This window comes from Triturus cristatus, chromosome 12, assembly GCF_964204655.1.
Source record: "Triturus cristatus chromosome 12, aTriCri1.1, whole genome shotgun sequence".
NCBI classification, from domain to species: Eukaryota; Metazoa; Chordata; class Amphibia; order Caudata; family Salamandridae; genus Triturus; species Triturus cristatus.
Window position 1 is genome coordinate 607,807,353 of NC_140595.1, and position 23,922 is coordinate 607,831,274.

A 23,922-nucleotide genomic window follows, 5' to 3' on the forward strand; every position below is an offset into this window, starting at 1 on the left:
TCAACGTTCATTTGTAAGCTTGAAATGTACTTTTACAAAGTTGAAAATATTTGAAAGTAGTTTAGAAATGTGAAAACTTGGACTTTATTCTTGGGAGCAGAAATCCATAGAGTGAAGTGTTTTAATTATCTGGGGCTTTCTTTTGATCAAAAGCTAACTTGGCAGAGCCTACATCAATCCAGGGCTGCTCACACTCAAAGAGCTGTGGAGGTGTTGTTCTTATTTGCTAGAAGGCTGGGCCACAAACCGATCAAAGAACTGTTGGAGATTTATCTGTGTAAATGTGTTTCTGTAACAACTTATGGGGCAGGGGCCTGGGGATATAAAGATCCTGGACCAGTTCAGCAGGTAGGGTATTAGCCGTTCCCCAATCATGCCTAGCCTTTATGTTTCTATCAGAGTTGGGCTTAACACCTGTAGTTGACAGGATAAAGCTTGCACCACTACACTTATGGTGGAGGATTTGGGGGAACCCAGATGCTCAAATCTCTAAGGAAGCACTGGAGTAGTGTCTTTCCCTGGACAATCCTCTCAATATGGCCTGGATTAGATTTATAAAAAATAATTTCTAGAGTTTGACCTGCAGGAGTACGCCGAAAACCCGGCAAGCATAAAGGAGGCATTTCGGTGTAGGCAAGGCATAGTCCACCAGGTGGCCTTTGATAATCTGTTTGTATACCTCACTTATAATCCAATCAATTTGACACAGGGGTGTGAGCCTTATCTCTGCTGGTTTCCGAATGGGAACCTCAGGTTTTATTTAACAAGACTCCGATTTAGTCTATTGCACCTGATAGTTGCTGTTCCTGGGAATATAGTCTAGGGAGAGCAACTGCCTAGATGTCCATGCAATAACACTGCCACTCAAAGCACATTGCACGTTATTGTATTTTGCACTCTGTATGCTCATGCTAGGAAGTGATTTCTGTGCCCCATTTTTCGCTCCTTTAATATGAACTTCCATAAGGAGACGTCTGAGCGATTGTAAAGGCTGGAGAATGAGAATATTTGCATGGCAGTGGGATATTTTGTCCGCCTTTCACTGGGGGTTAGAAACAAATATGGCACAACCTAACTGCCCCATCCATATCATATTTGTATGTTAGGATCTGATCTAATTTTTAACTTTTTAAAACCTTTTCATCTTTAGGCTGAGGCCCATCAGCTCTTTTTAAATATGATTTATGCATCCTATCATTGGTACGTACCCTATGTAGTGTCTTCCTTGAAGCTAACTATATTATCCCCAGATGTGTCTTGAACCTTGAAATGCTGCTCTATTTATGAAATATTTTTTATCATCTGTACTTTTATGGCCGCAATTGGCCGAATAAAGTTTTTGTGAGTGAGGGTGAGCAATTCAAGCATATAACAATGATGATTGCTGTGTCAGAATGGGGGGGGGGGATTTCTCTCCAGGGTCTCATTCTAAATGGGTACCACTTTTCTTTGAGGGATTTTTGGAAGGAGAAATATATCAGAAAAGTAAAATCCTCATTACCATCAACAATTCACAAGGTGTTATTTTTTAGTTATCCCCACCAACCGTTCACAAGGTCATTATTCAGTTGTCACTGGTTTCATGAGCTCCATGGATATCAATGAGTGGTGGCTCTGTTGCATGTGGCCAGGTTGAGGTTTAATATCAGTTGTGGGATCCTGTCAGTTGACTGTGAAAGCCTTTACTAAAAATTGGAAACCTTCAATTTAATGACGACTACGTTAAACAAACTGTTGTGGGGACGCACCATCTCGGAAGCAGAGAGGCTGCAAGATGGAACTATTTCCAAATTGTTTCAGCACAAGGAGCCAAGGAAAATATGACTCACACCAGCATTCCTACCTACTAAAGGACATAATTAATTGCTTTTAAAGATGACGAATTTTCACGGAACCCACTGGGGGTAAAACAAAGTTGTTTCCTGGGACTACAGGTACCGGCATGCATTATCAATTAACAAGCACTGAGCTAAGCCCACGTGGGGCCACTAAATAATTAACATGCTGAAGGAAGCTGTCCGTGAAACATTTGTTTGTAAAGCAGCCCACGAGGAAGAGGCAGTGTGCCTTGAAACGCGTCGGGCATTTAACAGATGGAATAAAAGTGAGAGTCAAACCTTGAAAGAACCGGATGGTGGGCTCTTTTGTCGAGTGCGTTCCTAAAAGTTTTGGGCATTTGGTTGTAAATATTTGGTTGGAAATATATATATATATATATATATATATATATATATATATATATATATATATATATATATATATATTAAACAATCCAATTCAAGCGGTACTGAAGAGGCGCTGACACCGTGGGAAATCCATCAAAAAAAGTATTTATTTATTCACACCAAAGCCAAACGCGTTTCGACGGACTTGCCGCCTTGGTCACTGAACACAGGTAAGACATATTTGCAGTGCTTAAATACACCTTTGGCTTGTTAACCTATGGCGGTTATTCATGAACATAGAGAGAGTCACTTATTCTGTAACGAGTTTTTTTTTTTTTTTCTTTCTCAAATAAACAAGTGTATATACAAAGTGATACTGATTGCGTAAACGTTTAACCTTCCATTGTCAAACATAAACCATAAACATTTTAAACATGTGCTTAAATGTTGTTAAATTAACTCGCTGACCAAGCGATTAAACCCAAGTGGGTAGTAACTTCCTGTGACTCCGAAATGAAGCTTCCTACCGCCTAAAGGAAAAACAAGCTAGTATTCATTTTGGCTGTACCAAAGGTTTAAACCTGTGCTTTAGAAGAGTGAGCAAAAAACACAAAGAGAAGTCTTTCAAAGTAAATGAATACACACACAGTGCAGTATTGCTTCAATGCTATATGTACTGTGTTGCATTTGTTTAGCTCTATTATTGCAGATGTACACTTAGGGCCTCATCCGCGTTAAGTCCATTCGGAATCTTGCTATTGAGTAGCAAAATGTATCTGGATTCGAGTTTGCGCAGAGATAGTAATCTGTTCCCTCCTCGAATATTTTTGGGGACACTGTCTATCACAAAATATGTGAGATCCTCACTTCTACCCCTGTGTGTGGTATTTATGTGACGTGCCACAGGGTAGGATGGATCATCACTATTTATTGCACGTAGGTGTTGCAGAATTCGTACGTGTACCTGATGGATGGTACTGCCCACGTACAATTTATTACAGGTACACTTGAGAACATACACTGCAAACTCTGTTTTGCAAGTGAAATTGCTGCGGATTTCGAAAGGAGTGTGTTTAAAAGGCAAACTTAGGCTGCGGGTGTTGACCCCAAACTTGCACGCCTTGCATTTCGCACATTTATAAAATCCATTCCTTGCTTTGAGCCAATCTGTTTTGGTGTCTAGTCTAGGTGAATTGCAAACTAGCTCCTGCCTCATTGATTTTGCCCGTCTGAATGTAATTTGTGGTGGTTTGCTACATATCTCTCCTATTGTTGGATCACTTCTTACCGCTTGCCAATGTTTCGTCAGTATTCTGCGTATATTTTTGTGATAGATGTTATAGCCAGTGATAAGTCTAGGTAGTGTGCTAGCTGGAGGGTCGCCTGGTGGAATGGAAATAGTTTTGTCTCTTTTAAGTAGTTTCGATCTTTCCACTGTGGCACATTTGTTTTCTGCTTTATAGAGGATCTCTGGTTTGTATCCCCTATTGTTTAGCCTGTCAAAGAGTTCTTCTTTAGCTTGATTAAAACTGATCGAAGAACTGCAGTTTCTTTTCATCCGCAGACACTCCCCATAGGGAATACTTTCAATCAATTTGCTGGGATGGAAACTGCTGGCGTGTAGGATAGAATTCCCTGAGGTACTTTTTCTATAAGATCTTGTTTCTATGTTGCCATCTTGTATAAACAGTTCCAAATCTAAAAAATGAATTGACTCTTTGCTGGCAGTACAAGTGAATTTTAAATTCAACTGGTTGTTGTTAAGATCTTCAGAAAACTTTAAGGCAGTTTGTTCTGTGCCTTCCCACAGGATAAAGATGTCATCAATATACCTTGTGTACAATTTCACATTCTCCTGTATTTGTAATGGGTACTCAACCATGAGTACCTGCTCCTCCCACCAGCCCATATGCAAATTAGCATAGCTGGGGGCGAAGCAAGTACCCATGGCCGTACCTTGAATTTGTTGGTAGTGTAGCCTGTCATACAAAAAAACATTGTTATGTAGACACCATTTCGCCATGTCCAATAACATGGCTGTGTGTTGGTACAACTCTAATGGCCTTTTGTTAAGAAAGAATTTCATAGCATTTAGACCATCATCATGCTTAATGCTTGTATACAGACTCTGTACATCAAGTGTCAAAAATATACAACTGTCATTCCATTGCTGGTTTGCTATTTTTGTCAAAAAGTCCCCAGTATCTCCAATGTAGGAAGGTAAGCTTCGAACGAAGGGTTGGAGAAAATAATCAATATATCTGCTGGTGTTTTCGAAGAGACCCCCTATGGCTGAAATAATAGGTCTTCCCGGGGGGCACATAGGATTTTTGTGAATCTTAGGAATAAGATATAATTGTGGGGTTACTGGATAATCATTTTTAAGAAAATCCATCTCTTCTTTAGTTAATAGTCCCATTCCCTTCCATTCATACAGGGCTCTGTGGAAACGTTCTTTCACCCCTGTAGAATATGTGGAGCTGATGCGGCTGTAGCAGTTAGCATCCTGTAGTTGTAACATTGCCTCCGTATGGTACATATCTGTAGGCCATAGGACAATTTTGCCGCCCTTATCGGGCCATCTGACCATTATATCATTTCTCGATCTGATTTTTCTGATTAATGTGTTGTACTCAAAAGATCTGTTATTGTAGTTTGTAGTAAAGTTCTTGTTACTGATTGAAGCTAACTCTTTAAGATCTTTGATGACATTGATATATATATATATATATATATATATATATACACACACACACACATATCCACTGGACCAGTTTAAGTGACAAATTGCATCTTACACAGTGAAGATAACCATGATTTATTGATAATTTATTGATAATTTATTTTGCAGTTAATACTAAAACTATATCTATTGGGACTGCCTCCCTCAGAGCACTGACGAGAGTAAGACTCATATAAATCTTAGTTTTGTGACATAATTGCTAATTGTGGTGTATGCCGAGTGATGATTTCCATATTGAAATGCATACGGAACCACAATTTCCATAATACCTTGCAATGGTCATAGGAATAATGCATACATTGGGAAAGTAAGAAAGGACCCATTTACCATGATCAAGACTTGGGAGTTGAAACGCGTCAGTATTTGGCACGATGAGGACGCTATGAGTCAATAAACAAATTGGAAATCTGAAGCCTTCGGGTGTGCAGCGTTATCATTTTGAACCTCTAATTAATTCGGGGAGTGGTCAATCTTGGACGCTTGCAACGGCAGCAGGAGCGCACTGCCCTCTGACTGTTTGTTTGAATATTTACATCTTACTAAGAGTGAAGATAACAGTGATTTATTGATAATTTATTTTGCAGTTTAAACAAAAACTATATCTATTGTGACAGAAAAGTCCCCTGCATAGTAACAGTTGTACATCCCTGCCCGGACTGCCCCAGCTTCAACAATATTTAGATCCCTGGTATTAATTTTTGGTCATGGACGAACACAGATCATGCATGTGCACCATAACCTATGCCTGTCTCATTGTAAAGCATTCTGTTCAGACTGGGAAGGGCACACTCTGCAGTACTCTTGTGAAGGTATGGGCTACTGCCCTTATCTAGAGTTAAGTAACATGAGCATAGTGATGGCAGTATATTCGTTTTTGTGGTCAGTAGAATCAGTAATGCGAACAGGCTTTTTTATCTGTGTCATAGGAGTTGAGCCTACTATGCCACTTGTGTAAAGTTCAATGGCTGTTTACTTAACTTACCCTTGGCCCGCATGAATTGTATGCAGCACCACAAAGCGTATGATACTTGTGTGTGGTTGCTGGGGCAGTGTGATACTTGCATGTGCTGGGTTGCATGTATGTGCCTGTCAATGGAACATAACATGGAGGCCTGTAGTTCCCATTTTGGAAAAACAGGTAAGCAGAGGCTGGAGAGGTGAAGGCTGCAACTCCCAGACAGGAAATGTGTATTACTGACATTCCTGAGGGCTTTGGTGGGTCACACACACTGAAGGGAGAGAAAAAGACCATCCTCTGTCTGCATCAAAGGTCTCTTTGATTCCAGAACGAGTTACTGGATACGCGCTATGACTGTAGGGCCTGACTCATTGGTAGGGAGATGGTGGAACTGATAAGGTTGGCACTACCAGGGAATCTGAGGGAGAGGAAGGCTTAGTTCTTTGAACCTTTATGAGGCCTATTTCAGCCGAGGCTGGCAGCCATATGTTAGCCCCACTTACTCCCTTGGACTTTGTTGTGGGTCATTCAGAATTTGAGAGATTGGGAAAGTGATCCTTTTTCGCATGATTACCCCCCACTTTTCGCCTCAGATCTGATGCACTTTGACTGAGTGTGCCCTGGGTCCCTGCCTGTGATCTTTCCTAAAACTGTACCTTTGTTTCCACAATTGGCACACGTCTGGCACACATAGAAGTCCCTTGTAAAAGGTACCACTGGTATAACGGGCCTTGTGACCAGAGAGGGCCTCTAAGGGCTGCAGCATGTATTTTGCCACCCGCATATACCCCTTACATAACACATACACATTGTCATTGCAAATTTTGTGTTTTGGTTCAGACAAAACATAATAGTCAACATAGCATACATCCCTGTGTGCCATGCCCACAAACCACTGCCTGTGGCATAGGTAAGTCACCCCTCTAGCAGGCCCCACAGCCCATTCATAGACATTGTAAGTGCAGTGAAGCCATATTGAGTACATGGGCTGGGAGTTTGTCATTTTGAACTCCACAGCTCCATGATGACTTTACTGAAAGCTAAGGAGTTTGGCACCAACCTTCTCAGCATAATAAAACCACACTGATGCCAGTGTTGGATTTATTGTACAATGCACTCAGAGGGCATCTTAGAGATGCCAACTGAAAAACGACCAACTCCCTTGTGTCCATCTTACTGGGTTGCACCAGCCTGGCACACACAGACATGTTTCTGACCCCGTGAGGTGAGAGCCCTTGTGCTCTCATTGGCCTACTTGGGTGGAGGTGCTTCTCACTTACCCCTTGGCAGGAACAGCATTCAGGGCGGTGAGCCTCAAAGGCTTCCTGCCCTTTGTAATGCAAGCCAGAGCCTCTCCAGCCAGTGGCAGCTTTTGGCAGCAAGGTCAGCAGAAAAATTAATGTCAGAAGAGGTGCGTCCCCTCTCTGCGAGGACACCACCCCTGATGTGCTCAGACCGAGGTGATCCTCTCATTAGGAAATCCTCCACTTTGGGGGAGACGGTGGGGGTCTCTAGTGTGCCTATGGCAAGATGGCTGCACTTTAGTGCACCTCCACCGGCCAGAGAAGACCATTTGTCTAAAACCACCGCTACCAATCGCCATCCACACTGTAGAACGAAGGCTGACTAATAGAAATGCGGTTTGGCTACCGACAGTCTGGAATCGCAGCTCTGCGGTTCTGTTTATCCCGAATAACTGACGCCGGCTCTAGGAAGACGACTTGAACCGGCAGTTGCTTAAGAGGAGCTAGAACTGATGTCCTGGGTGTGTGGATTGTCTGCTGGTCATCGCTGAGTGCCTGGGATCTGGTACATCAGGAGACCTCCGATATGTCAGCCACAATGCTGAGCTGCTGGGGACAGCTGTGCAGCCTAGTGGGGGAGACCGGGCTTGGTGCTGTGATGCGTCCGCATCTACATACTCTGAAGCTCATCTGCGCTGCTTGTCTGGAGGTTGCTTAGACCTGGGCCGCGCCTGGAGATGCAGTAACTGTGACCTCGGTGTCTGATTGGGGCGGGCTGGAGACTGCTGAAGATCGTGTTGGTGGGGAAGCCAGGGCGGCAGAGGAGTGGACAGGCGGCTACCCTTGGACGCTGCCGGGAGCCGGGAAGGCCCGCAAGGCGCCCGTGTGAGTGCGGATTGGATCACGGCATACTGCTGGTCTGTGGTGAATCCTTCACTGGCCTTGGAAGGCTAACAGGTGAGATAGCTTAGAGGCTACATAGGTTATTGACAGTGAGACCATCGCCATGAGCGGCCCCAAGACCTATAATAGCCAAACTATTGTCCAGATACGGACAAACATCAGATACCAGGGTTTGGAAGTGGCTTCCTTCCCAGATTTCACAATGGACATACAGCACGCAGGGAATTCATGAGGGTGAAGAAAATAAACGAAGGGCCTTAAACATACCATACGCAATGTTATATCCGGCCTGCCTCAGGATTGAGCACGAAGGTAAACAAAAGATTTTCAGCTCACAAGAACTGCCTCAGACTTATAAAAAAACATCCAACACTCTAGTGATTGCCCGCTGCGCTCACCGTCTTCAGCCACAGGGGACCAAACAGAATAAATACCACTACATAAAACTGTAAGTACGCAAACATCTGAACTCGGAAGATATATAGATAGACTGCTCCTGATGGCGTCACCAGTCCGAGCCTGGTCTCTCCGGTGTCCAATTTGTGGCCTTCAGGGGATATTTTTTAGTGACAAAGAGTTCATCCATAGTATTATCCCCACACTTGAATACAAAGCCCTTACTAATGCCTTTTGTAAGATGGCCCTCTAGAACTATTGTTTCCATCCATGAATGGTGTTAGACCTGGCACCTTGGCGTGAGTTTCCCTTCCACTTTTTTGATGGTGTGCCTCGACTGTTTTGCTGGTGTTGTCCGCTCAGGGCACTGCGCCACGGCTAATCCGTGCCGCAGTGCAAGTGCTCCCTAAGTAAAGTGTACCTGTAATTGATGTTCCTGATTGGTTTATTGGATTCACTGTCAGTCCCCAGTAAAGTGCACCAGGGGTGCCAGGGCTTGTGAATGCCAATGCTGCTGGTGGGCTTGCAGCGCTGGTTGCGCCACCCACGGAAGCGGCCTTGTAAAGTGTGTCTAGGGTCTGCCACCGCAGACCCTGTGCGCGGTCCGGGACCGTCGCGCTGACTGCGCAAGTGCCCCCACTTGCCAGTCCCTAAACCTTCCCTTACCTACATATTAGCCACCCCTCTGGTAGGCCCAAGGGCAGGGTGCATTGTAGGCATAAGGTAGGACATGCCCTGATGTGTGTGGCATGTCTTAGTAGTGAATTACAGCCATTTTCGTTCTTCACTATTGAAGGCTACCTGCTCTCCATAGGCCAGAATGGGCTGCCGGGATCACGCCAACGCTGTGACCCCAGTGGACTCAGAGAGCATGGTAGAAGTGTCAAGTTTAGTATGCCTGAACTCAGGATGATAAAATACTTCTTGTAGTCAAGTTTATTTTAATATCCTGGGTTTGTAAATACTACTTTTAGAAAGTTAGTATTTACTGACCTGACCATCTCAGTCCGCCTCTGCTGTGTGTATGTGTTCTGCCTGGCAACAGTAAGGAGCAGGGTTGGGGAATCCCCAGAGACAGGTTGGCTGCCAGGTGGTGGGTAGAGAGATTACACCTGGATGGGTGGGAGGAGTACACCTTGACTCTTGAATAGACCTGTGCTCTGCCACCACAAAGCCAGCGCCACCCCCTGTGGGGCGGCTGATGTCTCTGCCCTGCTGCTGAAAGGAAAGAGCAGAGTCACCATAACAAAGTGCTCCAGAACTGGACTGAGCCAGGCCTAGGCCCCCTGGCGCTAAAGAACAAAAGAATTGGTGTATAAAAGTAGGAGCCTGGCTCCTAAGAAATCAGAATCCTGTTTACCACAAAGAACCTCTGCCCGACTAGAAGGAGAAGAAGACGCCGGAGGAGCTGGCCTGCTGCTTGCCTTGCTGAGAGAGGAGAGGAAGAGACTTACTGAAAAGACTTTGCTACTTTGTGCTTGAACATTCTCCAAGGGCTTGATCTGAGCTTGCCCCCTGAACTGAACCCCAGGAACAGTGGGTTCTCTGTGCTTTTTGCTCGTCCTCCAATTCGAGCCGTGTGTGCATCCCGCCGGAAAAGAGACTGCGCCCCTCATCGCCCCTCCTAGGGCCGTGACACTCAGAAGCTCGCCTGCCTCAATCCCGTGAGAGCCCCGCTCCGTCCCGAGCCGCTCTCTGTCCCCGGGCCAGGCCGCCTGCATCCCTGTCACCGCCTGCCATTGGAGTGCGCTGAACGCGCTATCACCCCTCCTGCCGGAAGCCGTCCGACGACTGTGATCTACGCCGGGTCATCCAGCTGCACTGACTGTGCCCTGTGACCCCGCTTCGCTATCCCCGGACATCTCAGGCCGCGCCGCCCCCGCTGTGGAGACCCTCCTGCACCGCCGTGCTACAGGGTCGCTGGCCGCGCCTGCCTACGTGCCCACACCTGCTGATTGAGGACCCAAGAACACTGCCAAGCTGAGAGTCGCACCGACCTGTGCCGACTCTCCACATCACGAAAGAAGTCCAGTATCGGGCTCGGGGCCCGCAACGCCTTATTTCCCCGTTCGCAGGAACCGATCTCTGTGAGTACTGGAACTACGAGTAAAGAGACTACCAAGTATCCGTTTGAAGCTACGAACCAAGAACATTTGCCTGCTGCATAACCGGGTGGCCTAGCGAAAACGTTATTGGTCTTGTGATAAGTCTGTTGAGATATATATACCTTATTTTTACATAAAGAATCGTATTTTTTATATATATCCAAGTCTGGTGTCCGTTTCTGGGGGGATTAATGTATTTACTGTGTGTACAATTGTAAGTGCTTAACCAACAACGCCTGGGGAATCGCCTTGGCTGCTCACGCCACGCACCTAGAGGGTGAGCAAGGGTCATTCGCGAGGGGTTATCCTGCGCCCTGACGTGGAGGAGAGGGTTCCTGCTTGACACAAGGGCAACCTTGCGCCAACCAGAGATCCCCGACTCTAACATTGGTGGCAGCGGTTGGGATTCCGGATTTGCACTTGTAATTTGCATACAGTGAATTATTAATCACCAGATAGTGAGAGCAGACCAAGTAACGCAGCCACAGGTTTTCATTTTCTGAACTTTGTTGAGACATCTGCCATTACTGCAACCATGCCTGGCTCACACTCCGCTGGGAGAGCACTCTCTGTGATTTCTGGAATCGATGAGGTGGATTGGGAGAGACTGGAAGGCTACACGATGGAGCAATTGAAAGGCTACAGTGTACAATTCAGAGTCCCCCATGCTGGATGCAAGAGGAAGACCCAGTACACCAAGGCGTTGAGAGCCTGGAAGGAGTCACGAGACCTACGGAATGCGGGGGACATCGTTCCACCCGACAACCTTGAGGAGCCCAGCAGAGTCCGGTCGCCAGAGGAGCTGGCAGACAGGGCAGCAGACAGGGCGCATGCAATGGAGATGGCAAAGTTGGCAGGACAAATGGAAATGGAAAAGCAGAAGTTGGCCCTGGAGGCACAACAACGCCAAATGGATCATGATATCAGATTGAAGGAGTTGGAGCTGAAGGCGAAAAGTTTGGACACCGCTCCTTCTGGTGGCAGCACTCCACCAGCGCAGGTAGAGTCCAAGGTGTACATCCCCAAAGATGTAGTAAAGGAGTATTTCAGAAAGGATGACATAGGGCAGTGGTTTAGGGCCTACGAGGTGGCCATGTCCTCACACCGGGTCCCTGAGAAAGACTGGGGAGCGGGGTTGTGGGGAAGGTTCCTTGCTGAAGGGCGGGACACACTGTTAGATTTACCCTTAGATCTCCAAACCTCATACCCCCATATGAAGGAAGCTTTAATGACCAGGTATGGGTTAACTCCGGAGCTATATCGACAGAGGTTCAGGGAGACCAAGAAGATCCCTGAGAGTACGTATGTGGAATATGTGACCTTTTTCTGCAGAGCGCTGGATGGTTGGGTGAAGGGTAGCAAAGTGAATGATTATCAAGGGCTGCTTGATTTAATTGCATGGGAGCACTTGTCCAGTCAATGTTTTCCTGAGCTACGCCAGCACCTGATAGATAGCAAGCTGTCCAACCCGAGGAAGCTTGCTGAGGAGGCGGACCGCTGGCTCAGCACCAGGGTCCACAAGGGTCAAGTGGGAGACTCCGCCAAAGGTGGGCAGGGTCCCCAGCAGAAGAGTGGGTATTGATATTGTGGGGCCTCTGGATCCCAAGACAGCCCTGGGCAACAGGTTCATCCTGGTCTTGGTGGACCATGCCACCCGGTACCCTGAAGCCATCCCTCTGAGGACAGTGACGGCCCCCGTGGTGGGACGGGCACTGATGGGAATTTTCTCCCGAGTGGGATTCCCTCTAGAGGTGGTGAGCGACAGGGGGACCAATTTCATATCCACATATATGAAATCCCTGTGGAAGGAGTGTGGGGTAACGTACAAGTTCACCACTCCTTACCATCCCCAAGGAAATGGGTTGGTTGAGAGATTCAACCGAACCCTCAAAGGCATGATCATGGGCCTGGACGGTCCAATGAGGCGTAAGTGGGACGTCCTCTTGCCATGCCTGCTCTTCGCTTACCGAGAGGTGCCACAGAAGTCTCTAGGATTCAGCCCCTTTGAGCTTCTGTATGGTCACCCGGTAAGAGGACCTCTGAGTTTGGTAAAGGAAGGCTGGGAGCAATCTCCCAGGAAACCTCCCCAGAATGTATATAGTTACATGCTGGCCTTCCGAAACCAGACTCGGCGTTTCAGGCAACTTGCTGAGGCAAATCTGGAAGCCAGCCAGGAGGAGATGAAGCGGTGGTACGACCGGAATGCCACTCTGGTAGAGCTTCAACCTGGACAAAAGGTGTGGGTCTTGGCCCCAGTGGAGCCGTGTGCACTTCAGGATAAGTGGACCGGTCCATTTGAGGTTGTGGAGCGCAAAAGTCCTATCACCTACTTGGTGGACATGCAGACTCCCAGGAACCCTTTGAGGGTCCTACATGTTAACCGCCTTAAGCCCCACTTAGAGAAGACCGAAGTGGGCATGCTGCTGGCCACTGATGATGGAATGGAAGAGGAGACCGAGCCTCTTCCTGACCTCTTAGTGGCCTCTGAGAAAGATGGGTCAGTGGATGGAGTTAACCTCTCACCCACCCTGACGCCCGAACAACAGGAAGACTGCCGCCACTTGCTGGGACAGTTTTCCGACCGATTCTCCCTGGTTCCTGGTGTCACAGATTGGTGCGTCCATGATGTGGACACAGGAGACAGCTTACCTGTGAAGCACAAGGCTTACAGGGTAACTGACAGGGTCAGAGCTTGCATTAAGGAGGAGGTCTCCAAAATGCTTGCGCTAGGGGTGATTGAGTCCTCCAGCAGTCCTTGGTCCAGCCCCGTGGTCTTGGTCCCCAAAGCTGCTGCGCCGGGAGCCACACCTGAACTCCGGTTCTGTGTGGACTACAGAGGACTCAATTCAGTCACGAAGACTGACGCGCACCCCATCCCCAGAGCTGATGAGCTCATTGATCGGCTGGGGGCTGCCCGGTTCCTCAGTACGTTTGATTTAACGTCTGGGTACTGGCAGATCGCCTTGACCGATGGGGCCAAAGAGAGGTCAGCATTCTCTACACCAGATGGGCACTTCCAGTTCCGAGTCATGCCATTTGGGATGAAGAATGCCCCTGCCACCTTTCAGAGGTTGGTCAACCAGGTACTGGTTGGGCTGGATGCGTTCAGTGCCGCCTACCTGGATGACATCGCAGTGTTCAGTGCCACCTGGCCTGAACACCTGCGCCACCTCTGGGAAGTGTTGATGGCGCTGCGCCGAGCAGGCCTCACGATCAAGGCAAGCAAGTGCCAGATCGGGCAGGGTTCCGTGGTGTACTTGGGACACCAAGTGGGGAGTGGCAAGGTGGCACCCTTGCAACCCAAAATTGAAACCATCCTGGCTTGGGAACCCCCCAAGACGCAGACCGCAGTGAGGGCCTTCCTGGGGCTCACTGGGTACTACAGGAGGTTTGTCAAGGGCTATGGAACGATCGTTGCCCCCTTGACAGAGCTGACTTCGAAGAAGCAGCCCAGGAACGTGATTTGGACTGACACCTGTCAGAAAGCTTTCGACACCCTGAAGACTGCCATGTGCACGGCGCCCGTGCTCTTGGCCCCTGACTTCTCCAAGGAATTCCTAGTGCAGGCAGACGCTTCAGAGCATGGTGTAGGGGCTGTTCTCTCACAGATGACTGAGGAGGGCTGGGACCAACCCGTAGCCTTCATCAGTAGGAGGTTACTTCCACGGGAAAGTAGGTGGAGTGCAATTGAGCGAGAAGCGTTTGCAGTGGTCTGGGCGCTGAAGAAGCTAAGACCCTACTTGTTTGGGTCTCACTTCCGGGTTCAGACGGACCACAGGCCCCTCAGATGGTTGATGCAAATGAGGGGTGAAAACCCGAAGCTGTTGAGGTGGTCCATCTCCCTACAGGGTATGGACTTTACGGTGGAACACCGTCCTGGTACAGATCACGCCAACGCTGACGGTCTGTCCAGGTATTTCCGCCTTAGTGACGAGGAACCCCCTGGGCAAGGGTAGTTCTCCCCACATTTCAGCTGGAGGGGACACGTGTTAGACCTGGCACCTTGGCGTGAGTTTCCCTTCCACTTTTTTGATGGTGTGCCTCGACTGTTTTGCTGGTGTTGTCCGCTCAGGGCACTGCGCCACGGCTAATCCGTGCCGCAGTGCAAGTGCTCCCTAAGTAAAGTGTACCTGTAATTGATGTTCCTGATTGGTTTATTGGATTCACTGTCAGTCCCCAGTAAAGTGCACCAGGGGTGCCAGGGCTTGTGAATGCCAATGCTGCTGGTGGGCTTGCAGCGCTGGTTGCGCCACCCACGGAAGCGGCCTTGTAAAGTGTGTCTAGGGTCTGCCACCGCAGACCCTGTGCGCGGTCCGGGACCGTCGCGCTGACTGCGCAAGTGCCCCCACTTGCCAGTCCCTAAACCTTCCCTTACCTACATATTAGCCACCCCTCTGGTAGGCCCAAGGGCAGGGTGCATTGTAGGCATAAGGTAGGACATGCCCTGATGTGTGTGGCATGTCTTAGTAGTGAATTACAGCCATTTTCGTTCTTCACTATTGAAGGCTACCTGCTCTCCATAGGCCAGAATGGGCTGCCGGGATCACGCCAACGCTGTGACCCCAGTGGACTCAGAGAGCATGGTAGAAGTGTCAAGTTTAGTATGCCTGAACTCAGGATGATAAAATACTTCTTGTAGTCAAGTTTATTTTAATATCCTGGGTTTGTAAATACTACTTTTAGAAAGTTAGTATTTACTGACCTGACCATCTCAGTCCGCCTCTGCTGTGTGTATGTGTTCTGCCTGGCAACAGTAAGGAGCAGGGTTGGGGAATCCCCAGAGACAGGTTGGCTGCCAGGTGGTGGGTAGAGAGATTACACCTGGATGGGTGGGAGGAGTACACCTTGACTCTTGAATAGACCTGTGCTCTGCCACCACAAAGCCGGCGCCACCCCCTGTGGGGCGGCTGATGTCTCTGCCCTGCTGCTGAAAGGAAAGAGCAGAGTCACCATAACAAAGTGCTCCAGAACTGGACTGAGCCAGGCCTAGGCCCCCTGGCGCTAAAGAACAAAAGAATTGGTGTATAAAAGTAGGAGCCTGGCTCCTAAGAAATCAGAATCCTGTTTACCACAAAGAACCTCTGCCCGACTAGAAGGAGAAGAAGACGCCGGAGGAGCTGGCCTGCTGCTTGCCTTGCTGAGAGAGGAGAGGAAGAGACTTACTGAAAAGACTTTGCTACTTTGTGCTTGAACATTCTCCAAGGGCTTGATCTGAGCTTGCCCCCTGAACTGAACCCCAGGAACAGTGGGTTCTCTGTGCTTTTTGCTCGTCCTCCAATTCGAGCCGTGTGTGCATCCCGCCGGAAAAGAGACTGCGCCCCTCATCGCCCCTCCTAGGGCCGTGACACTCAGAAGCTCGCCTGCCTCAATCCCGTGAGAGCCCCGCTCCGTCCCGAGCCGCTCTCTGTCCCCGGGCCAGGCCGCCTGCATCCCTGTCACCGCCTGCCATTGGAGTGCGCTGAACGCGCTATCACCCCTCCTGCCGGAAGCCGTCCGACGACTGTGATCTACGCCGGGTCATCCAGCTGCACTGACTGTGCCCTGTGACCCCGCTTCGCTATCCCCGGACATCTCAGGCCGCGCCGCCCCCGCTGTGGAGACCCTCCTGCACCGCCGTGCTACAGGGTCGCTGGCCGCGCCTGCCTACGTGCCCACACCTGCTGATTGAGGACCCAAGAACACTGCCAAGCTGAGAGTCGCACCGACCTGTGCCGACTCTCCACATCACGAAAGAAGTCCAGTATCGGGCTCGGGGCCCGCAACGCCTTATTTCCCCGTTCGCAGGAACCGATCTCTGTGAGTACTGGAACTACGAGTAAAGAGACTACCAAGTATCCGTTTGAAGCTACGAACCAAGAACATTTGCCTGCTGTATAACCGGGTGGCCTAGCGAAAACGTTATTGGTCTTGTGATAAGTCTGTTGAGATATATATACCTTATTTTTACATAAAGAATCGTATTTTTTATATATATCCAAGTCTGGTGTCCGTTTCTGGGGGGATTAATGTATTTACTGTGTGTACAATTGTAAGTGCTTAACCAACAACGCCTGGGGAATCGCCTTGGCTGCTCACGCCACGCACCTAGAGGGTGAGCAAGGGTCATTCGCGAGGGGTTATCCTGCGCCCTGACGTGGAGGAGAGGGTTCCTGCTTGACACAAGGGCAACCTTGCGCCAACCAGAGATCCCCGACTCTAACAAATGGTATCACTGCCTCTGGCCAGCCCCATCCATTGGGTGGAACTTCTGACCTCTAGCTGCCCCTACGACGCTACACTCCATTTGAGAAATTCCTATGATTTCCTTTACTCTGCATTGTTTTGATGACCCTGACAGGTTGTATTGTAAGTCATGCTTGTTTGTTCTTGTGTTTGGCAACTTTAAGCATAATTGGGATGCTGACGTGAGTGTGTGGGGGGGAGGGCGATGTTTTCTATCTATGAATCAGTACACCGAGAAGTTGACAATCAGTACTCAGCAACATACTGTGACACTGTGGCAATGTAAGCTGCCACAAATTCATGCTATACCTATATGACACCCACATAGAATCAACCTAGATCCATTACTGTAAAAATACGTCAAGTTCTTGCCTTTTTAGACTGACATCAGATAAATATGATCTTAATGCAGGAAACACATCTTACACGCCACACTGACAATTATGTGGGGTCTAGATGGGCCGCAGTTAGGGTGACCTCATGCTATTCATTCTACTCAAGTGGGGTTATGATACTCCTTAAAAAGGGATTTCCGTTTACCGTAACTCACATTGAAACACATGATAAAGGAAACATGTATTACTCCAGGGCAATTTATATGGTCCTATGGTGACAATCATTAATGCATACGGAGCAAATATTGATAACGCTAGCTTCTATCGAAAAATAGCGAGCCACTTGTATGCCCTGCAGCCCACAACAGTTCTCTGGGGTGGAGACTTAAACACGTATCTAGACTGACAGGGTAAACACTTGGCTTGTGTAATCTGAGACATAATGGAGTCCCACTACTTAATAGATGTCTGGAGAACTAGACACCCTAATGTGCAGGAAATGTGAACGCTCATTAAACGTGGTCCAGACTCGACCACTGGCTGTCTCGCAGGCCATTGGCACGTGGATCACCAAGGTGCTTCATCTGCCCAGAATGCTGTCAGATCACCCCCCTGTGCTTCTGGTGAGATCCATACCCACACATAGCCCTCCAGTTACAATGGCATTTGCAAGATCCTACGGTGAGGGTGGGAGACCGGGCCACAGCCTTGCCACAAAACCGAAAGTACATAGAGCGCGGCCACATATCTTGAGACTGGAATCCCGGGAAGTTGCGTTATGCTTCGATACCCCTGATATTCTGGCCCAATTCAACGATTACTATGCAGACCTGTACGGGCCGTGTCAACAAGCCACAGAGACGTGCTCTTACACTGATGAGCTGACACTCGTGTGGCTTACTCCAGGGCAGAAAGTTTTTAGTGCAACCCATTTCCCTAGAGAGGTAACGTGACGCAGTATCCTCATTGCCAAATGGAAAGGCATCAGGAAGCAATGGGATTACAAGCTAATTCTATAAAGTATATGCAGATCTTCTGGCACCACACCTAACATGCGATGTATGCTGAGGCTTATGAGACAGCCATATTACCCCCGACATTGCGTGATCCACTCATCATCACTCTCCTATGGCCGGGTAAAGTCCCGGAACTATGCCTCTCTCATTGCTAATATAGACCCTACAATGTTGGCAAAGATTATTGCCACGAGAGTACAGCCAATCCTCCACACCTTTAAATTACTTGACCATTCAGGATTTCTGCCCGACCACTCCACCTCGCAAAACCTGTGTACGACTCCGTTTTACATCAATTAGACCCCTCGCTAAAGGCAGCAGCTGTGTTACCAGACAAGGCTAAAGCCTCTGTACAATGGGACTACATGTTCACTGAAGTGCATCGCATGGCTATGCCCGAGCATTCAAGCAATGAATGCGCTTACTGTACACTGAGGGATGCGGAAGGGTTGCCCCCTGTTGCCGATGTTATTCACTATAGCACTGGAACCCCTGGTCTGGAGAATACAGCAGCCACATGCAGCAGCGGCATTGAAATCTCGTCAGTGCCCACTGACCATTTTGGTATATGTGGACGACATGGTACGCTATGTCCACAACCCCGGTAATTAGCTCGGCCCCCTAATCCTTGGCATATATAAGATATGAGAGGTGCTCCGGCTTACGTATCAACTGGAGCAAATCCACTATATTTCCTTTAACGCAATGCACTGAGCCACACAAGCAGAACTTTCCCCTTCAGTGGTGCATGGACCTGGGTGAATATCTGGGCATCTGGATTCATAGAGACCCTGATGTTGTCATTAAGCAGAATTATGGAACAGCAATGTCCAAACTTGGGAAGCAAAATGGCTTGGTGGATCAAACAACTCCTCTCAGTGGTTGATAGATTAGCAATAATGAAAATTGTCATATTGCCTCGTTTTCTATATCTATTTATTATTATCCCTATCACTTTAACCATGGCCTTTTTTACCACACTGAGATCACACCTGATCACGCTTACTTGGGAAGGAAAACACCACAGATTCTGGTGCCGATTCCGATCCGTGAAAACCCGGGTACGAACCGTCGGACGGAGCGTTTCCTCCGTCCGACTCGTACCCGGTTCTAACACTTTACAAATATGCAAGTACGATTCGCACGGAAATACTATTTCCGTACGAATCGTACAAAACACCGACCGACGAAAAGAAACACACAAATGTGATCCGGGAAAGCGCCTACGTGACGTCGGGACGCATGCAGCCTGCGTTTCACGAACCAGGAAGTACGATTCGTACCGACGTCATCCCGCACGGATAATATTTTCCGGCAGCCAAAAACTGCCGGGAAAGGAGGACGACGCGCACAAGGAGCACCTGTACGCGACGGACAGACATGGACCCGAACCTACGTGTCATCCCGGCCCTCATAGCAGTCGACCTCCTCTACAGGTACCGACGCAGATGCCGCAGAAGGTCAGAACAACACCCAGGGGCAAAGGGGGGGGGGGCAGGGGCAGGACACACAACCCCCACCCAAGTCACACAGCACACATGCCCTGGACATACCTGACCTCCAGGCCCTGGTCACTACGAGGGGGTGGGGGCGTGTCCAGCAAAGCCAGGGTCCGCCACAACGGAAGTGGGTGACGACGCGAACCGGCAACACAACAATACAGGTACATACCGTCCCCACGCCTTAAGAGCGTGGGTACGAGTCGTACCACGCCCACACCTACATCTCCCCAACAATGGCGGGACGGCCCGTACCCACGTGCCAAAGGCCTGGGTACGGGCCGTACCACCATTGGTGGTGTGATGTAGGGGTACGCGTGGTACGACTCGTACCCAAGCACTGAAGGCCTGGGTACGGTGCGTACCCCTACGGCACCCCAACAATGGCGGTACGGCCCGTACCCACGTGCCAAAGGCCTGGGTACGGGCCGCACAAGCATTGTACAGCGTGGGTACGGGTATGTACGGACCGTACCCCCACCCGTGTATGTATGGAGCGTACCCCCACCCGTGTATGTACGGACCATAACCCCACCCGTGTATGTATGGAGCGTATCCCACCCGTGTATGTACGGACCGTACCCCCACCCGTGTATGTATGGAGCGAACCCACACCCGCGTATGTATGGAGCGTACCCCACCCCAACAGTGTATGTACGGACCGTACCCCCACCCGCGTATGTATGGAGCGTACCCCCACCCCAACAGTGTATGTACGGACCGTACCCCCACCCGTGTATGTATGGAGCGTACCCCCACCCGTGTATGTACGGACCGTACCCCCACCCGTGTATGTATGGAGCGAACCCACACCCGCGTATGTATGGAGCGTACCCCCACCCCAACAGTGTATGTACGGACCGTACCCCCACCCGCGTATGTATGGAGCGTACCCCAACCCGTGTATGTTCGGAGCGTACATGGCCAGACATAGGAGGGGTGGGTGCCTATCACTCCCAGCAGTGCCCAGACATAGGAGGGGTGGGTGCAGAGTCCTCACAGCAGTGCCCAGACATAGGAGGGGTGGGTGCCTATCACTCCCAGCAGTGCCCAGACATAGGAGGGGTGGGTGCAGAGTCCTCCCAGTAGTGCCCAGACATAGGAGGGGTGGGTGCCTATCACTCCCAGCAGTGCCCAGACATAGGAGGGGTGGGTGCAGAGTCCTCCCAGCAGTGCCCAGACATAGGAGGGGTGGGTGCAGAGTCCTCCCAGAAGTGCCCACACATAGGAGGGGTGGGTGCAGATTCCTCCCAGCAGTGCCCAGACATAGGAGGTGCAGTGCCCAGACATAGGAGGGGTGGGTGCCTATCACTCCCAGCAGTGCCCAGACATAGGAGGGGTGGGTGCCTATCACTCCCAGCAGTGCCCAGACATAGGAGGGGTGGGTGCAGAGTCCTCCCAGCAGTGCCCAGACATAGGAGGGGTCGGTGCAGAGTCCTCACAGCAGTGCCCAGACATAGGAAGGGTGGGTGCCTATCACTCCCAGCAGTGCCCAGACATAGGAGGGGTGGGTGCAGAGTCCTCCCAGCAGTGCCCAGACATAGGAGGGGTGGGTGCCTATCACTCCCAGCAGTGCCCAGACATAGGAGGGGTGGGTGCAGAGTCCTCCCAGCAGTGCCCAGACATAGGAGGGGTGGGTGCCTATCACTCCCAGCAGTGCCCAGACATAGGAGGGGTGGGTGCAGAGTCCTCCCAGCAGTGCCCAGACATAGGAGGGGTGGGTGCCTATCACTCCCAGCAATGCCCAGACATAGGAGGGGTGGGTGCGGAGTCCTCCCAGCAGTGCCCATGGAACGAAAAGGGTGGAGTACCCACAGATCCAATGGCCACAATTGTCAGTCAGGTGCACAAAGACCCTGCAGTACATGTACCACATGTGTGCGAGGCTGGGAGTACACACATGCATAGTGCCTAAAAGAGAACATGTCCACATGAAGTCATGTCAACAGTCTACATACACAAGTACAGTGACCACCAAGGATGCCACGAATGATGCAGGTGGAGACATCGCTCAGCATGCATGTGCAAAGTTGAAGGGGTCCGTCACACACCCAGCTAATGTAGACACAGCTCAGCACAACATATTGGAAACACCCTGCAGGGAAGATGTCAGGTTACACAGAGGAAGGAACACACCTTGGGACGATGTCACCATGCAGTAACTGCTTACATGAACTAATTTAGCTAACAGCCTGTGATGGCACACAGATACCAGGGTCCACCCTATGACCAGCACAAGACTACATTTCCCACACACCCAACACATAATCACCACCCCAAATCATGGAGCAGGTCCACCAACAGCAATACCAAAAAACCAGTAGTGTTCTAAGGAAAAAGAAATTGCTTTATTCAGCATCCAAAAATATGTTTGTCTTTTGAAAGTTCAATATGTACAATGCCCATAGGGCAGTCCAAAGTTCCAATCCAGGTGGGGGACACATTGGGACGCGTGTCCCCTAGCTTGTCTGCACAGTCAGACTCCCTTGTCTTCCACAGGGTAGGGGGGCATCATGTGGGGGGGAAGGACCAGGCACCGCAGGGACAGGAGGGGCAAGGGTAGGCGTTGTGGGTGCAGGGACGGAGGACTCTACCACAGGAGGTGGGGCAGCGCCAAAGGTGGAGGTCAGGATGGCGCTGCACACGTTAGCAATGTCCCCCAGCGTCTACCCTGCACCCGAAGGAACCACAGGCCCCAAAGAGGGGGGGGGGGTCAGAGGGATGGGTCGCAGCGCTACTGGGGGAGGGTGTGGACAGGGGGTGGGACTCAACTCCCCTGCCGGTGTCCTGCCTCAACCGCTTGCGGGGTGCTGCCACACTGGGGCTGATGGACAGACTGGGCAGGACTGACCCTGTATCCGACTCTTGGCCAGGAGAGCTGAGGGGAGTGGATTTGGAGGGAGTGGATTTTGCGGAATGCAGACTCCCACTCTGGCTGCGTGTCTTACGTTTGCCCCCCGACCCAGTGGGTGTGCCTACTTCACCCTGTGTGTGCGTGCCAGGAGGTGTGCGCTTGCCCTTCCCTGCTGGTGTGGTGCCTGTGTCTGGTGTGGTGTGTGCATGCTGACGTCTGGGTGTACGTGGGACAGGCATGGGAGTGGGAAGTGTGGATGGTGCAGGGGTAGGGGGTGGGACGAAGCGCTGCAGGAGACCCACTGCTGCAGTCAGTGTCGAGTCTATGGACCTCAGCAAGTTGCGTTGGTCAGCCTGCGATGCTGAAATGCCCTCCATGTATGCCTCCATGTTGTTGAGCACTCGGCTGTGGCCATGGAGGACATTAAGCATCGCAGTCTGACAAACCTGCAACTGCCGTAGGATGTCCACAGACTCGGCATTGGCGGCAGCAGTGGAGACAGGGGCAGGGGGTGCGGTGCCTGGCAGGAAGGAGACACGTGGTGACCTAGCACGCCAGGAAGGGACACGAGCAAGTGGGAGGCCGGTGATGGCAATGGAGGGGGCGGGGAGAGATGTAGTGCTGCTTTCAGCTGTTGGAGCAGCCTCCGCCCCCTCGGAGAGCTCAGCCTCGGACCCGTCAGCTTCATATTCTGTAGTGGCACTGGACAGGTCCTCCGCCTCACTCCCCTCGGCCTCCGTTACACTCAATGTGCCAGACAACTCTGCACTGCTGGCACTGGTGCTCGCTCCCTCCTCACGGTCCGTGCCGGTGTCTCCCTCGGTTTCCCCCGACGATGCAGTGGGCAAGGTGAAGAGACAGGAAATAATCAGACACCTGTATACATATGTCACATGAGTCAAATCTACATAGGTCACAGTGCATAGCCTGAAAAAAACATGAGTAACATCTACAATACAAGGTACATATGTAGGCCCTGCAACACACAGTTGGTTGACCCACCATGCCACTGAGAAACTATGGAGAGCATGACACAATAGCAAATAACATGAAATGGATTTGGACAGAGGAGCCAGGCTCTGGGGACAATCCAGCACAGCATCTGCACCACATAGCGTTGTCGTAAAAAGGGATGAGCAGGGACCATCTCCATGAACTTTAGGCACATGCTGCAAAGGTAATACTTTACAACATGCCCAACATGAATGGGTCACTGCACTTTGAGTGTATGTCCAGACAAACATCACACACTGGCCAGACCTAGCAAGGAGGCTTCTGGTTTTGACATGTAGGCCTTGCCCGCACCAACCACCCCCTACAAGAGACCATTTGTTGAGACAGAGGAAGCACTTACATCTCTTAGTCTGGGAGAAATACACATGGCCTGCAAGAAATCCTGATTCGACACAAAATACCCCTGGTGCGCCTGTACAAATTTATCATTTACAAATGCCCATCATCTGATCATTGTACCAAGACACA

At 50.0% G+C, this 23,922-nt stretch overlaps 1 protein-coding gene across 2 annotated transcripts in view; it reads left to right on the top strand.

Annotated features, from left to right (window-relative positions):
- LOC146776373 (5-hydroxyisourate hydrolase-like) overlaps positions 1–23,922 on the top strand; it is a 341,771-nt gene that overhangs the window by 84,750 nt on the left and 233,099 nt on the right. The gene's annotated exons all lie outside the window — the stretch shown is intronic.